Below are 15,554 nucleotides of genomic sequence, written 5' to 3'. Positions count from 1 at the left end.
GTGAAAGAAATAAAATTCCACTTTACCATGAGCTCTAGAGCATTGTCACCACTGTCTATTGCTACAGACTAGTTATGAGTAACATCCTGCATTCCATCTTGACCTGGGTGTGTCCCAAGATACCTAGAATTTACCACCTTCACAATCTAATTTATAAGACATTACTCACACAAAAAACAGCTCAACAAAACCTGGCCTTTTCAATGTGTGACACATCAAAACCCTTCCAGTGCCTTGCTCAACCCAAATAGCTGGAAGTCATCCTTGACAACTCCTCTTTCACTTTCCCATTTTCAAGTCATGAGCACATTCTTAACTACACCTCCCAAGAATCTCTGGAATCTAATTACTTGTTTTTAATCTCTGCAATCAATGCATGAGTCCACAGGTCTTGGCATCTACTCTTTCTTCATGTGCTCTGCTTCTTGTTCTAGAGTTACAGTGATGAAAGTACAAATTATATCACAGCATTCTCTAGCTTCAAATGTTTCACTGTTGTCCTCTTGTGCTCAAGATTGAGATAAGAACTACCAGACCCCACAAGATATGACATGATCTAGCTTTTTTGATTCTGTAACTCTTTATATTCACGTAGGATGGTGGAGTCTTAAAACAACATGTTGTCACCTGAGCCTCAGACAGCGTGGCTTGAGCCATCAGAATCCCCAATCTTTAAACTTTTGGTATTTATGTGTGCAGTAATTAGGGAGCTAGGAGTTGATCTACCTCAAACTGTACTACACTTGGGCCTATAACCAAGAGACTCTGCATTCCAATACAGAGACACTTGCTCATCAGTGTTCATTGCTGGCCATTACAATACCCATAAATTAGAAACAGCCTGGATGTCCATCAACTGATGAGTGGGCAACGAAAATGCATTATATTCACACATCGTAATATCATTTAGCTGTTAAACAATTTTAAGAAATTAAAAAATTTACTAATTAATGGACGGAGGTAAAAAGATCATCCTGAGTAAAGTAAGCCAGACCCTGAAAGACAAATATTGTACATTTTCTCTTCTATATAGATGCTGGTTTTTAAACTTTGAAAATGTGTGCTACAATCTCATTAGGTATCTAGCAGAGGTTCGGGGTGGAGGAGAGAATCTTCCAAAAAAAAGGGAAATAGAAATTTATGGAGAAATAAAGAGGAACCTAGAATAGGAAGAATCAACAGGGAGGAAGAACTTGGCCGAGAAGGGTAAATGAGGGAATGCTGGGAGGGACCATTAACACTAAAAGGTATTTGAAAAACCATAGGAAAACCCAGTACTATAATTTATTTTATTTTATTCTAGTTTTGACGATACCTACCTGTTGTCATGATTATGAAAGGAAGAAAAAAGAAAAAATGGCATTGTTCTTACCAAAATAACCTCATTTGTTTTTATATTACATTTCCATTCTCTTAAGACTTAAATATATCCGATAATTTAATTTATAAGCAGTGCTAATTCAATTAGCACTCGATGTATTTATCTATCAATCATTATTCTCTTTAGAGTGCATATTTATTATTTAACTGTCTATCTACCTATGTACTTGCTTCTCTATCATTTATCAACATCTATTGTTAATTGTCTATCTCCCTCATCATGATACTGAACAGTATCTGAAATGAATTATTACCATCCCAACAGTAGCCTTACTGATTCATGAAACATTAAACACACACACACACACACACAAGTTTGCAAACAGGAAACCAAAATGATGCAGTGTAAGGGATTTAAGCCCATCTTCTGTTTCCAAAGATGTTGGTTTAATTTTTGTTTTTCATTTTCCTTTGCCTACTGTACCTGTGGATTCTCAAACACTGATTCTCAGAGCTTTTGACTTGATTGTGTCCTCTCTCTCTCTCTCTCTCTCTCTCTCTCTCTCTCTCTCTCTCTCTCTGTGTGTGTGTGTGTTTCTGTCTTGCTCATGATATTTACACATGAGTTGTCATGTCTCTGGGTCTTTGGTTGGTTACAATTGTCCTTAACTTTCTGACCTGGGTTCATCAGGTGTCACTATAAAGTAATTATTGCCAGTTCCCTTTTAAATATTTAATTCAACCCTTTTAAGAACATTTATTTTAAAGAATTATGTGTATATGTGTGTCTGTGCTTATGTGTCTGTGTGTGAGAGTGCCTATGGAGGCTAGAGGAAGGCATCGGATCCCCCGATGCTGGAGTTATGCTGGAGTTATAAGCAGTTGGGAGCCCTCCACTATGGGCTGGGAGCTGAACTTTAGTCCTCAAGAAGAGCAGGAATGTGCACATAATCATGGAGCTACCTCCCTAACCTCAATCCACAGCGTTGTAAAAGGCAAAAGACTTACATGGTCTGAGGAGAAACTGGAGAGCACAGTATATTTTAAAGGGAGTTTTGTATCTTTCATTTATTCACATATCTCAGTTTAGGAGGTGAGCAGGAAGAGACTAGACAACAAATGGTGCATCAGGTAGGGGGTTTGACTATAAATATATACAAGTCAGGCAAGGAAAGCAGGAAGTAGCTGTGTGGGTTTGATGCCAGGAAGCTTCTGCATCTGTGGGTGGCAGAGTCAGCTTTTGTTAGCAGGCAGGAGCAGGAACAACTGCTCATTAGTCCTTCCATACAGACCTTTGGTATAGCTATCTCCTAGGGTTAGCTTGGCCACACTACTGCTCTTGTGTGGAGAATACTTGGACATCTGCAATCCATGTAAGAGCCTCAGCTTGGCCAAGCTTTGCGTGGATGCCTATGCTTTAGTCACCAGGAATCATGGAGAGGGTATATAAGGGTGCTTTTCCTCTAGAGATGGCGACTGGGTAAATTTTCTGCTACAGAGCCACATGCAAGGCAGGCTGTCCCCGTGTAGGAAGAGTGCAACAGAACAGAGTTTCAGCTAGACAGATTTAGTTCTTTGCACTGATTTTGACTTCTCTGGGTATCACAACCAGGGTTTATGACAAACAGGGCTTTGCCTTCCGATTACTTTGAAGCTGAAGTTGGCTGAGAGCCTGAGACAGCATGAGAACAATGATTTAGATGCAGTTCTGAAGGACAGTAAGGTTTCCAGGTATGTATTTGAGGCACATTTTAGAAACTTGCTTAGTTGGATCAAAACAATCCTTTTAATTTGCTTTTAGGTTTCAGTGGAAGGATGAGAAGTTTTCTTTGGATCATTTTTTGTCCTGTGGTAGCATGTAGTATCCAGGCCATAATAATGTCTTGATCAACTTACTGCAAAGTCTGGATATTCTAAATGTATTAATGTACATCTAATATTTAAGATTTCAGCAGTTGTATACTGCCATTTAATTAGATCATTTGTAAGTAAAATGAATATGCTAATACTATGAATATGCTAACATGAATATGCTAATAAGCAGCAACTCGTTTGGAAAATAACTAATCATGTAAATAAACATAGAAAGACCAAACCCCACATAAAGACCCGAGCTTTTGCCTATGATAAAACAGAATTCACATTCACCAGTCACTCATGCATCCACTTCCCAACCACAACTCTTGAAGAATAAGCAGCCATTTCCTGTTCATCCTCCAACCCCTCTTGTTCCAAAATTCTAAGTGATGCTTGAATATCATCACTCTATCCTGTAACTCAGCTCTCTATATGACATCACTTCTGAGCACTGAGGGAAGTGCTGTGCTCTAGTATGGTAGCCAAATTTAGAAGTGGTAAGAAGAATGGTGCTGGAAAGATCAATATTTCTATCCTTGGAGTCTATGGATCTCCTACAGTAGCTGTCCCAGGAGACTTGACAAACATAATTAAAATAAGGAGATTGTCCTGCATTTTCTAGATGACCTCAAAAGTACTACATGATCCTGGTACATCCTAATGAGATATTAGAAATATCCCAAGTGGGAGACCATTGCTGACTTGGAAATGAAGGATTATACACTCAGGTACTAGAGGAAATTTTCAATCCTCAGCCAAGGTCAAGCAAGGGTTGGGAAGTGGATGCATGAGTGGCTGGAGAATGTGAATTCTGTTTTATCATAGGCAAAAACTCTGGTCTTTATGTGGGGTTTGGTCTTTTCTATGTTTATTTACATGATTAGCTATTTTCCAAATGAGTTGCTGCTGATTAGCATATTCATATTATCATATTCATATTATTAGCATATTTATCTATAAGAAGCCCTATTGTGCCAACAATATGAGACACTGGAAACTGAGTTTCAGGAACTCTTCCTCAGTACTCATTTTATTTATTGGGCACCTTAATTTTGCCTGAGAGACCCACAGGAGAGAGAGACAGAGAGAGAGAGAGAGAGAGAGAGAGAGAGAGAGAGAGAGAGAGAGAGGAGAGAATATGTTGGGGAGAGAGTGCTCCATGTGGATACCTGATTTATGGCATGTGAGGTAAAAATGGTGTTCGTTAAGGTGGGATTAATGCTAATTTGTCATGGCAAATTAACATAAGTCTTTCCTTTGAACCCTTTTTCTGTCAGGATAAAAAAAAAAAAAAAAAACCAGATTGAACCAGGAGAAATATGTAAAAAATCTAGGAAGCCCCAAAGCCACACAGAAATGACTTCTCTAAGGACTCTTGGATATTCTGCATGAATATGAAGTCTGATTTATACCTTCAGCAGGTGGAGGCACCTTGTTGTCACCCATCTCCACTGGAGCACACCAAGCTTTCAGTAGACAAAATAATGAACTGATGGACAGCATTTAAATGCACCATAGAGGTAGCGGGCACATGCCAGGCCTTGGCAAACAGCAGAAAGTCTTTATGAATGCAAACTTCTGTGTGTAGCTGCAGTATGCCTGCCTTCCATCTTGGAAGTGGATCTCATAGAAAAGCAACCAGAGAGTTTACCTTTGACTCTGTAGCAAAGACCACAGGAGATTCCTATCTTGACAGACTATAAGGTAACAAGATAAGGGATTCTTTTCAAAAACTGAACTAGACAAGCTTAAAGACAGAGTACATTAAAGAGATGAAAGCGTGAATAGTCATAGTGACCGGAGCTGAGTGGGAAGAGGGTCAACACACTTTCTTGGTGGAGCTGCAGCAAAGTCCTGTTACCTGGCATTAAGGTAGTTCCTCCATCCTCATAAGGGCTTCCTGCCTTAAAAGCAGTAACCTAGACCATTACCTTTCAGAAGCATCTGAATTTAAAGCACTTGGAAGGCGAAAACTTACTCTTTATGACACATCAAATGGATTTCCCTTAAGAAAAGGGGGAGGGAAGAGGATAATGTATAGACTACCCAGCAGTCATTTCTATTAAATAGTTTTTTTTTTTTTAAAGGAAAAGAAAGTAGAAGCTTTGAAAACTTTACTCATAGGATCTTTTCATCCTTTCTTTGATGTATTTGGAGTGAAGAGAATACATTAGTGCCTTTTAGTCTGGCAGACAACTCTCTAATGAACACAAATGGAATAAGACCAAGAGTGTTGACTTCATTTTCAGAATCTTAATGCCAGAATTGTTTCTACAAAAAGAAAAAAAAAGTTGCAAAAAGTAGAAACAGCATGGAAGTTTTGAACAATGTCTACTTTTCTGGATTAGGCAGCTGAAATTAAATGAAAGGCACCACAGAGACTATTATTAAGAACAGAAGGTATCAGTTCTTGGACGACACAGCCATTAGCCAGAATAACAGCTGTAAAAAGGAGCAGAAGACTTTGCCACAACTCTACAACCAGAGTACTCTGCAACTCATAGCCTGTCTCTGTCTTGGCATACTGTTAGACAGTTATAAAACCAGCCATATACTCTTTTCTTTTTACAGAAATAATTACTGTCTGCTATTGGAGTTCCCATTGGAGCTGAGAGTTCTTGGCTTCTTTGATGGTTAGGCACAGTGAAAGGATGGAAAAGTAACCCTTCAGCTCTTGATTTTATAACAAAGAGATAGACTCTCATTTCCTTTTCTTTAGGGTAAGGTATGGACTTTGTTCACAAGGGTGAACTAAGTTCTGCTTTTTGGATGAGAGTGATCTCTGTGGGGATAAAGGTACAAGATGGAAAGGAGGTTATTTGTTATAGCGACTGCCAAAGAGGGTAGCTCTTCTACCATGTAAACTTTCAGAGTTGTGTGAAAAACAGACTATGCCGCCAGACTCGCCATTACCCAGCATCTCCTTTTACATACACTTTATTCAGGACTCTCCCTTTGTTACCCAGAATCCTCCAAAGCACGGTGACTCCCACTGTAATGCAGGCACCTGCATCTGCATACTTTTGGCAATTCACTAGTTCAAAAGAGATGAAGCTGATGTTGCGTTTCAGGTACCATGTTCTGTCCTCGGAGTAATCATGGTGGAGATGTAGTCCACGAACCACCCTCTCAGACTTGATTAGTTTTGACTTTCACATCAGTAAACCTGATAGTTCTCTGGTCCTATATGGCTGCTTTTCCTAAGAAAATAATATGTGATAGCATTCTCCTTCTAGTTAGTGTCTGCCACTAGACTCAGGAGAACAGGGCAAGACAGGCGGGTGGTGGAGCAAACCTTCACTCATTGAGCATGTATGGCCTTTCTCCAAATATGTTGTCCAAAGCTATCTTAACTTGTTCTATGATGATTGGAATCATCACTGAATCCCTGAAATCCCACATTTCTTGGGATTTCAGGACAGGTAGATAGGTTTTGAGGAAATCTTAAGACTTTTGTTTTAACTTGCTTCCTTATTGACAAATTAAAAGAGCTTTTGCTTTTTTAAAAAGTTCCTAGCATTTACTTAAAACTAATTTTCAAAAGAGAATTGCTCCAATTAGTAACAACAAATCTAGGTACAGCTGTATATGCTTATAATCTTCGGACCTCAGAGGCTGAAGCAAGAGGGCTGTGAGTTCAAAGCTAGCCAGGGTACATAGTGAAACTGTCTCAAACAACAATGACGATGATGACGATGACCAAAATAAAAGATAAATGACGATGTAAGAGGATGCTTTTCTATAACCTTCTCTGGCCCAACAAATAGGCATGTAATTAATGCCTAATTTCAATAAAGCCACTTCAGGATTTTGAAATGATTTATGTGACTAGGTACATAAAGAATGCCTGCTTACAATAAAAATACATTTCTTAATGCTGTTCATTCAAGTAGTTTGCTTTCTTTCCCTTCTTTACTCATGTATATGTGTATGTAGTGTGCATGCATGTGTGTGTGCATGTGTGTGTATAGGTCTGTGATGTACATGGGGATCGATTAGTGTTACCTATATGTGCATGGGCATATGTCACCCACCAGAGCACTAGCAACCTATCAGGGGCTCTGCCTTTGACGAAAACACTCACAGGGAATTTTTTTTATTGAAATTTTATATTGTATTTAAATTTTTACTAGATTTATAAAAACTTACGTATTGACTATGCTTTTGGGACAAGCTACACTTTTCTTTGACATTAGAATTGAAGGTAATGATTTTTTTTTTTTTTTTTTACAAAAAATCTTAACACCTTGCAGACACATACATAAACCCATACACCATTTTATGAACAGGCAATTTGTTAACACAAAAAGGTTCAGGGACAGAGAAGGTTTCCCACCAAACTGGTTGAGGCAGTGTCAAATCATGAGATCAGAAAGATAGACATTGCTATCTGCCTATGTACTAGTGGGATAAGAATTCATTTAGTTATTGGAGTGTGTACACTCCAATTTAAAATTTATCCAGAGGAATACACATTTAATGTATACAAACCACTTGAACCTTCATGGTATTGGTATCAGGTACTACAATAGACAACATCCCTTCAGAAATTAGCTGAGCTTACCTCTGTACTAGATCAGTACGATATTATTTTCTTATAAGTTCATTATATGGCTCAAACAGGTAGTGGTATGAGTAAAAGGCAAAGGAGAAGGAGAACAGGAGGAGGAGAGGGAGGGGAAGGGGAAGGAGGAAGAAGAGGAGGAGGAGAAGAAGAAAGAGAAGGAATTAACCAGTAGCATAGTATCCTAGATGCACAGAATATGGTTACAAGATAGTTCCAACTCTACTGCAAAGATTACAGTATCTTCCAAATCTGTTTCCACCTTGGCAGAGTAGTAGATGGCCCCACCATTATCCATACATCTTTTATAATTTTTGGTGATATGTGAGTTCCCCTTGGAGATGAGCATTCTCAAATTCTTTGAGCATTGCATAGAGTTGGTGGCTATAAGGGACAATGCTGTCATTCTCAGGTCTAACCAGTGCCAACAGCCACACTGTTGTCTTTCTTTACCTGTTAATGTAAAGTCTTTTCACTTATGCTTTGTCTCTCTCCTTGCCTTTTTGATTTGATAATCATTAACACTGATTTGATAACCTCATGGGTGGATGTTAGTTCTGTGATCTTCATAGATACATATTGGCATGATTTGGATAAACATTCACCCAAATGTTCCCATGCATAAGCTTTGTCTCAGCCCATAGGATGTGGTAGAATCTTTAAGAGGTGAGGACCGGTGGGAGGGAGTTGAGTCATTAAAGCAATGCCACTGAAGAAGATATTGAAATGACAGATCTTTCTTCTGTCTTTATATCCTGCTCACCATGATCTAAAATGGTCACTTCTGTCCCAACCTCAAGTCATGAAATACTATAAACCGGAGAAATATAGTCACATCTTCACAGATAGAAAGTTTGAAAACCATGAGCTGAGATGAGTCTCTCTCAAGATGATATCTCAGGGTTTGTCACAGTGATGTAAAACTAAGTAACACTGATATCTTCAGTATCATCTTAGGATAGCTGGCTGTTTATCTTAGCTTGGAGTATAAGGGAGTCACATAGAAAATAAATTGATTGGCCTGGTTTGTCAAGCCCGGGGCTCAGTTTGTAGAGAATGAACAGCCTCAAGCAGCTCGGATATTATATGAAGCCAAGTATATTTGTCCAGAGACAGGACAGAAAGAGCCTTAAGGCAAGCTACTTTAGAAAAATACTCAGGTGTAGCAAATGCTGCAGCGAAACTTCCTTCATAAAGCTAATAGAAAAAGTAGATAAGCAGGAAACACCAGGTCTCACAGGTTGGCTGATTCCCATCCTCTGTGCCAGTTCCACTGTGTCCAGTATTGAAATATGCTAGTTCAAGAGAGCTTGAATGCAATCTGCACTGCAATTTCAAAATGAGTTACCCATTAGTATGAGGATGCTTCTTATATTGAATCTTTACAAATAAAACCCATCTCAGATGAGTTATCATCTCGGGGATTACAACTTAGCAGGCAAACTTTGCCTGATAGCAGTTTCTTGCCAACAGAAGGTAAAGTAGAGAAAAGAAGCTGCTGCAGGCATCTTCTGTGTGGATTATCTTTGCACTGGCCAGGAGAAAGGACACTTTAAGTGCTACATTTTCTTAATTTGATGAATATTCCCTTAATGTATGGAGAAAGTTGCCACCCCTCTTACATATTTAGTAGCATCCCCTATCATCACATTGATTTCATATAGCCTGCCTCCTTTTCCTTACCACACAAGCAGATCTCATCTAACATCTGTTGTCTCCCTGACCTTAAGCAGTGGGAACATGGTACCCGAAAAGGAAGATCTCATGTCCCAGCCATTCTTTCGGTTGAATTATCTGTTCTATGGACATTGGGCCAATGAAATGTGTGACTGATTATTATTTGAATACTTGGCCCAACGTAGGTGCTCTTTGGGGAGGTTATGAAACCTTTAGGGGGTGGAGCATTACGGGAGGAAGTACATCACTTGGAGCATGCTCTGAAGATTTATAGCCTTGCCCCACTCCTGTTCTCTCTCTGTGCTTCCTGTGTGTGGTTGAAAAGTGTGTTCAGTCAACTTCCTGCCCCTGTCACTGCGACATGCCCTCCTACCATGATGTGCTTTGTCCCTTTGGAGCCCTAAACTAAGTTAAAACCTTTCTTTCTCAAGTTGCCTTTGGTCAAACCACTTTTCCACAGCTACAGAAAAGTATTTAATGTAGGATATAAATAAATGACATAAGGACGCTTCAAAAGTGCCCTTGCACCAGGTGTGGTGGCACACACCTTTAATCTCAGCACTTGGGAGGCAGAGGCAGGTGGATCCCTGTGACTATGTAGGAACACCATGTTGCAAACAAAACAAAACAAAAAATACCAAAACATGTGCCCTTAAAAAATGAGTTGTGTCCTTTGAAATACAAGGTATGTGGTCACCATGGAACCATGTTGATATAAGTCTCAGGCTCTGTGGCCAATCAGTAGGCTGGAATGAGACCCATGGGAATTTGTAGAGTAGCCATAATGGAATGCAGAGCACTGGATGCATGTGAGAGAACAAAGCCTGGGGCTTTAAGGTACTATTAATTGGGGTTTCTGCACAAGCAATGCTACTTAATTCTAACTAACATCAAAGTACACTTCTATGTGGACCCCCCACCAGAGGTGTGTCTTCTACTCCCAAGGACAAGATTCTAGATCATTGAAGTTTAGTGTATTTGGCTTCTGATTTATAAACCAGTCTCTTAAGAGTTTGGTCAAAGCTAATTAATTCTTCACACTCTTGCTAATGGAATCACAGATAAAAATCAAGAATCTGTATTTAAAATACAGTGAAATCTATGGTCTGAAGCCAAACTTTATTAACCCTGCTCCTTTGAAAAACCAGGTTTGAAGTCATTAGGCAGGTCAGACAACTATGCCAACAAGAGTTAATCCACCTAATATTTGTGTAAATAATTTAAATTCAACGTGTAATACTTTTTGTCTACTTAAGCCCTCCAGGTATACGCTAGCAAGTGTGGAAAGCACAGCAGCGAAGAATAAGTTTAAAAAAGTATTGTCTTTTCAAAATATTGCAGAAATGTACTGCTGTTGCTGTTTCTGGTGGTTTTCATTGTTGTGATTTTTTTTGTGTGTGCGTGAAAAGTTACACAAAAAGTCATGTGCAACCTGGGTTGTGAGTTGGTTGTCATAAGTTAATAATTTTGAACATATCCTTTTAGGAAACTAATATTTGTTTGGAGTTGATGTTCCCAGAGTAGTTTAAAACTCATGACCCCCCCCCCCCGACTTCCTGTCTCCTGAGTGCTGGCATTACCAGAGTGCTCCATCATACCAGAGTGCTCCATCATACCCAGCTGCCAGCTCTTACATACTCACCTTCTAGTGCATTTCTATCATGGTGAGCAGCACAGACACAGGCTTTGAGAGAAGGAGGTCAGATGTGGAAGTGGAAAAATCCCAGTGGAACATGCTCTACATCAGCCATCTCTTGCAAAAGCAGAGATGGAGACATTTGAGACTTTTGCTTAAAGCCATTGGTTTCTCCGCCGTTTAGTAAACAAGCACCACATACAAAGTTATTTGGGACATTTCAATCTGGGTTGTGGAGAGGGCTTGATAAGTACAACATTTGCCTTCTGAGTGTTAGGATCTGAGTTTGATTCTCTGGAATCCACATCAAATCCTGGCACAGTGGCACATGTGATTTCAGTGATAGATAGGTGGAAGGAGACAAGAGGATCCCTGAAGTTCTGGTGTTCTTTACCTTGATAGTTTAGCATTCCTGGTACAGTTCCTGGCCAGTGAGAGACTCGACAGCTAGGAAAGTTATAGAAGACAATGTAGGAATGACACCTGATGTTGTCTTCTGATATCCACATATACAACATGTGTTCTTGAACACACATAAGCTCACAATCACACAATATGGATATGCACAAGCATTTTTATTTATTTTCCAGTTGCTGGATACTAATTGTATATTCTGGGGTTAAGCAACTGGCTCAGTAGTGCTTGGTACATAAGCATGAGGACAGGAGCTTGGAGCCCCAGCATCACATAAAGGCCACCTGCAAGCCTGGAGCTGGGAGGATGAAGACAGGGGAAGTTTGACCACACAGTTTAACCAAGCAACGAGCTCCAGATTCAGTAAGGGACCCTGTATCACAAAACCAAGATGGAGCATGATAGAGGACAACCTCTGTGTTTGGTTTCTGGCCTCCGAACACATGAACACATATGCATTCACACTTCACAAACCCTATATGTTTATAGTGTTCAGTATGAGATTTCATTGTTGAATGGCCAGAATATAGATATTAACATATCCAATTCCTGGCTTAGCTGTCTTTTTTTATGTATATGAGTACACTGTCGCTGTCTTCAGACACACTAGAAGAGGGCATCAGATCCCATTAGAGATGGTTGTGAGCCACCATGTGATTGCTGGGAATTGAACTCAGGACCTCTGGAAGAACAGTCAGTGCTCGGAACTGCTGAGCTATCTCTACAGCCCCAGTTGTCTTTTTTTTTTTTTTTTTAATGATGAAAATGTTCAAAACATAGTGACTTCAATGTTTTATAAATACATACTACAATATAATTAACTATAATTACCATAGCACACAGCATGTCTCTTGAATTTACTTCTCCTAACTAAGATTATCTGTCTCTTGATCTCTATAACCTCACTTTGGCTTTCCTATGGCCTATAGTAGTACTCTGCTCTGAATTCATTGTGTCCCCCTTTTGGGTTTAATAGTATGAAATATGTTTGGAATTCCATATTTAAAAATTCTTACACCATGCCCACTTGGTGTGAGCCGGGTTGACTAGGCCTTCTATTTCACTTTGGTTTGTTTTATCTGAATCCTTCCCACTTACTTTGCGACCTACTGATCTTTTGCTCCACACTGTGAAATAATACACTATGATCTATTTTTTCTTTCCTTAAAATCTGTAAGGGGCAGTTCCTGAAGGAGGCTCTGCTTCCTCAATTGAACTTTTTGTGGTTGCTGCCTGGTTGCAAGTTCATGTCCCTAGCTGAAGTGCACACTAGGGGACATCCTTAGACTCAATTTGTTGTGGGCCTGAGGAATGGAGTTCCCAATTGCAGCAAGGGCTTTTTATTCTCAATGCATACAGTTATGCAGGCATGTGTACACACACACACACATGCACACACACACACACACACACACACACACACATGCACATACATTCATCTAGTAATTTTAAGTATTTGTGGTGTGTAGTATGGCAGACCCTTGCATATATTGAATGTCTAATCGTCAGTCAGTGACTGGGATATGCATCAACATAAACACCTGCTGTGTCCATGTTTTGTAACCATCCAAGACTTTCTACTATCTATTTTAATCTATTCTAACAATGGATATTAATCACAGTTGCTCTACTATGCTATAGCACATTAGAACATCTCCTAACTAATGGAACTTGTAATCCTTTATCTATCTGCCTTCCTCACTTCCTTCCCCAGGCTGAGAGCTACTCTGCAACTCATGAATTTCATAAGATCAAACAGTTTTGCCTGTACACATCCATGAGTGAGTTTTTTTTTTTTTTACCTTCACAGACATTTTCTTACTCTAGCAATGAGTTTCTCTTTGGGTTGTAGAGGACTTGCCTGAGAAATCTAAGGGCTCGGTTGCTCATTGGCCTCCATAGCTATTGCTACTGTCACATGGGGCCACAGATGTAACAAGATGGTGGTACTGTCTAAACCCTATGGTGGTGGATTTTGTTTGTTACACGTTTGGCGATGGGTTAAAGGATTTTTATGATTGGCCCTCATTCTTGTACTTGTTGTTTGGCGGAAGTGAGACCGTAGTCAAAGTGGGACCACATCTGTTTTCCAGACAGGCTGAGGGCTGGCTGGAGGAATAGAATTGCCCATTGTTCTGCTCCCTGGCAGAAGCTGGTAGCTTCATTTAGATCATCAGCCCATCGGGCTCTGTTTCATCATTGCCAAGTCAGACACACTTATCATACATATTATGTACTCAGAACTTGGTGTGTACAAATGCTACTCAATTTAACTGCATAATTTTGGAATATGGTTTTTCCGAGCCTGGAGTGAAAGTGGATTTGTGAATCTGTTGATTTGAATCTATTGATTGGCGGAACAATAAAGCCCAAATTTCTCATGATAATTCATGACTATAATGACTCATATTAATACCTCAGTGGATACGAGTTTGAGATATGTGAATCAGGGCAAGCTATGTGATTTATTATAAGCTGAGCCAAGTGGTTTTTGTTACTATTGTGTACTATATACTTACAGTATGATATCTGTGCATATATTAATATATTCCTATATACATAGTTGCCTTTTGTTACTAATATGAAACAGGTATCAAGATGTACTGTTAACACAAAATTCAAGGATACAAGTACCTCAAAAATTCAACTACCACACATAGACTAGTCTATTATTTACACACAACTTATAAAACCTAAACTATTGTAAAGTTTATGCACATAGCTGTCATTAAACAAAATAAAGTGGCACAGATGTGGTATACCCCAGTGTATTCCATCTCAGTTGGTTGAATTGTCACATATAGAAAATATGGATATCTGAGCATATGCATGTGTGTAGTAGTCATTATGCAAATATAAGAAATTATATCTTCTGGTTTAAATTACTCAAGAAGTTAATGCATGATTGTAGTCTGTTGGATAACCATCTAGCTCCAAGTCTTAGAGACCTAAACAATTAGAATAGCCAAACCTTACCATTCTGTAAGTTAAGCAGGCTGATCTTTGCCTGGAGTCATCCAGGGTCATGAGGTGACTGAAAGAAGTCAGTGTCCACATACATATGAAAGACTGTGTAGGACCATAGCAGATATATATATATATATATATATATATATATATATATATATATATATATATATATATATATGCTACTGTATAGGACCATAGATGCTAGTCAGTACTAGCTGGGAGCTTTTCTGTGTGTACTTACTGGGACCATGACTTCTCTATGCACATGAGCAGGCTGATTGGGCTTCCTCATAGGATGGCTTCATGAGTGCTCAGATTTCCTTTTGGTGTTTAGCTTCTCAGAATGGAAAAGCATTACTGGCTTTTCAAGTCATCAATATGAGATGTCATTTCAGACAGCATTACTTCTGCTGCTGTATTTCATCATTTGAAATAGGCCACAGGGCTATCCCAGATTTAAAGTAAGGCATACATTCTGGGGGAAGGTGGGAGAAGATACACACACACACACACACACACACACACACACACACACATATAATTATATTTACATTTCCACCTCTAGGTGTATCTCTATAGCCATCATCTACTGAACCCTGTCAATTATCTATATTTCACACATGCTGTATTTGTATGTTAATCTATTGATCATTATATCTATACTTCACATGCACAAATGAAGATTTTATAAGACAGGCTTATTTGATGTACTATACGTGTGGTGTTTGACTTTATCTTAGGATGGAAGTTTGTAATATCCACAGATTGCGGTGTCTCATAGAAAGAGAAAATCTCACAAGCATCTAGCTAAATGCTCTTCTTTTCAGATGAGACAACTCACTTCCCTGCAACTCTGCCTCTGTTACACCAACGTCTTCATCACATTTTCATTGGGGCTAAGCAATCATTCCTCACTGACTTCCTTGTTCTGGTTTACATGCCACAGTCTGTGATACTGAGTCTTATAGCACATTTGAAATCTGACCATTTCTTTGGAATTTTGCTAGTGATCTAACATATGAGCTGGAGTTTCTATAGGTGAGAAGGTTTGAACTCTAAAGGAGTTCATCAGGATAAACTCTACGACCGTAGGATTTCATAAAAGAATGGAAGGCA

The sequence above is a fragment of the Arvicanthis niloticus genome, chromosome 1 (assembly GCF_011762505.2).
Source record: "Arvicanthis niloticus isolate mArvNil1 chromosome 1, mArvNil1.pat.X, whole genome shotgun sequence".
NCBI classification, from domain to species: domain Eukaryota; kingdom Metazoa; phylum Chordata; class Mammalia; order Rodentia; family Muridae; genus Arvicanthis; species Arvicanthis niloticus.
This window is presented reverse-complemented; position numbering follows the sequence as displayed.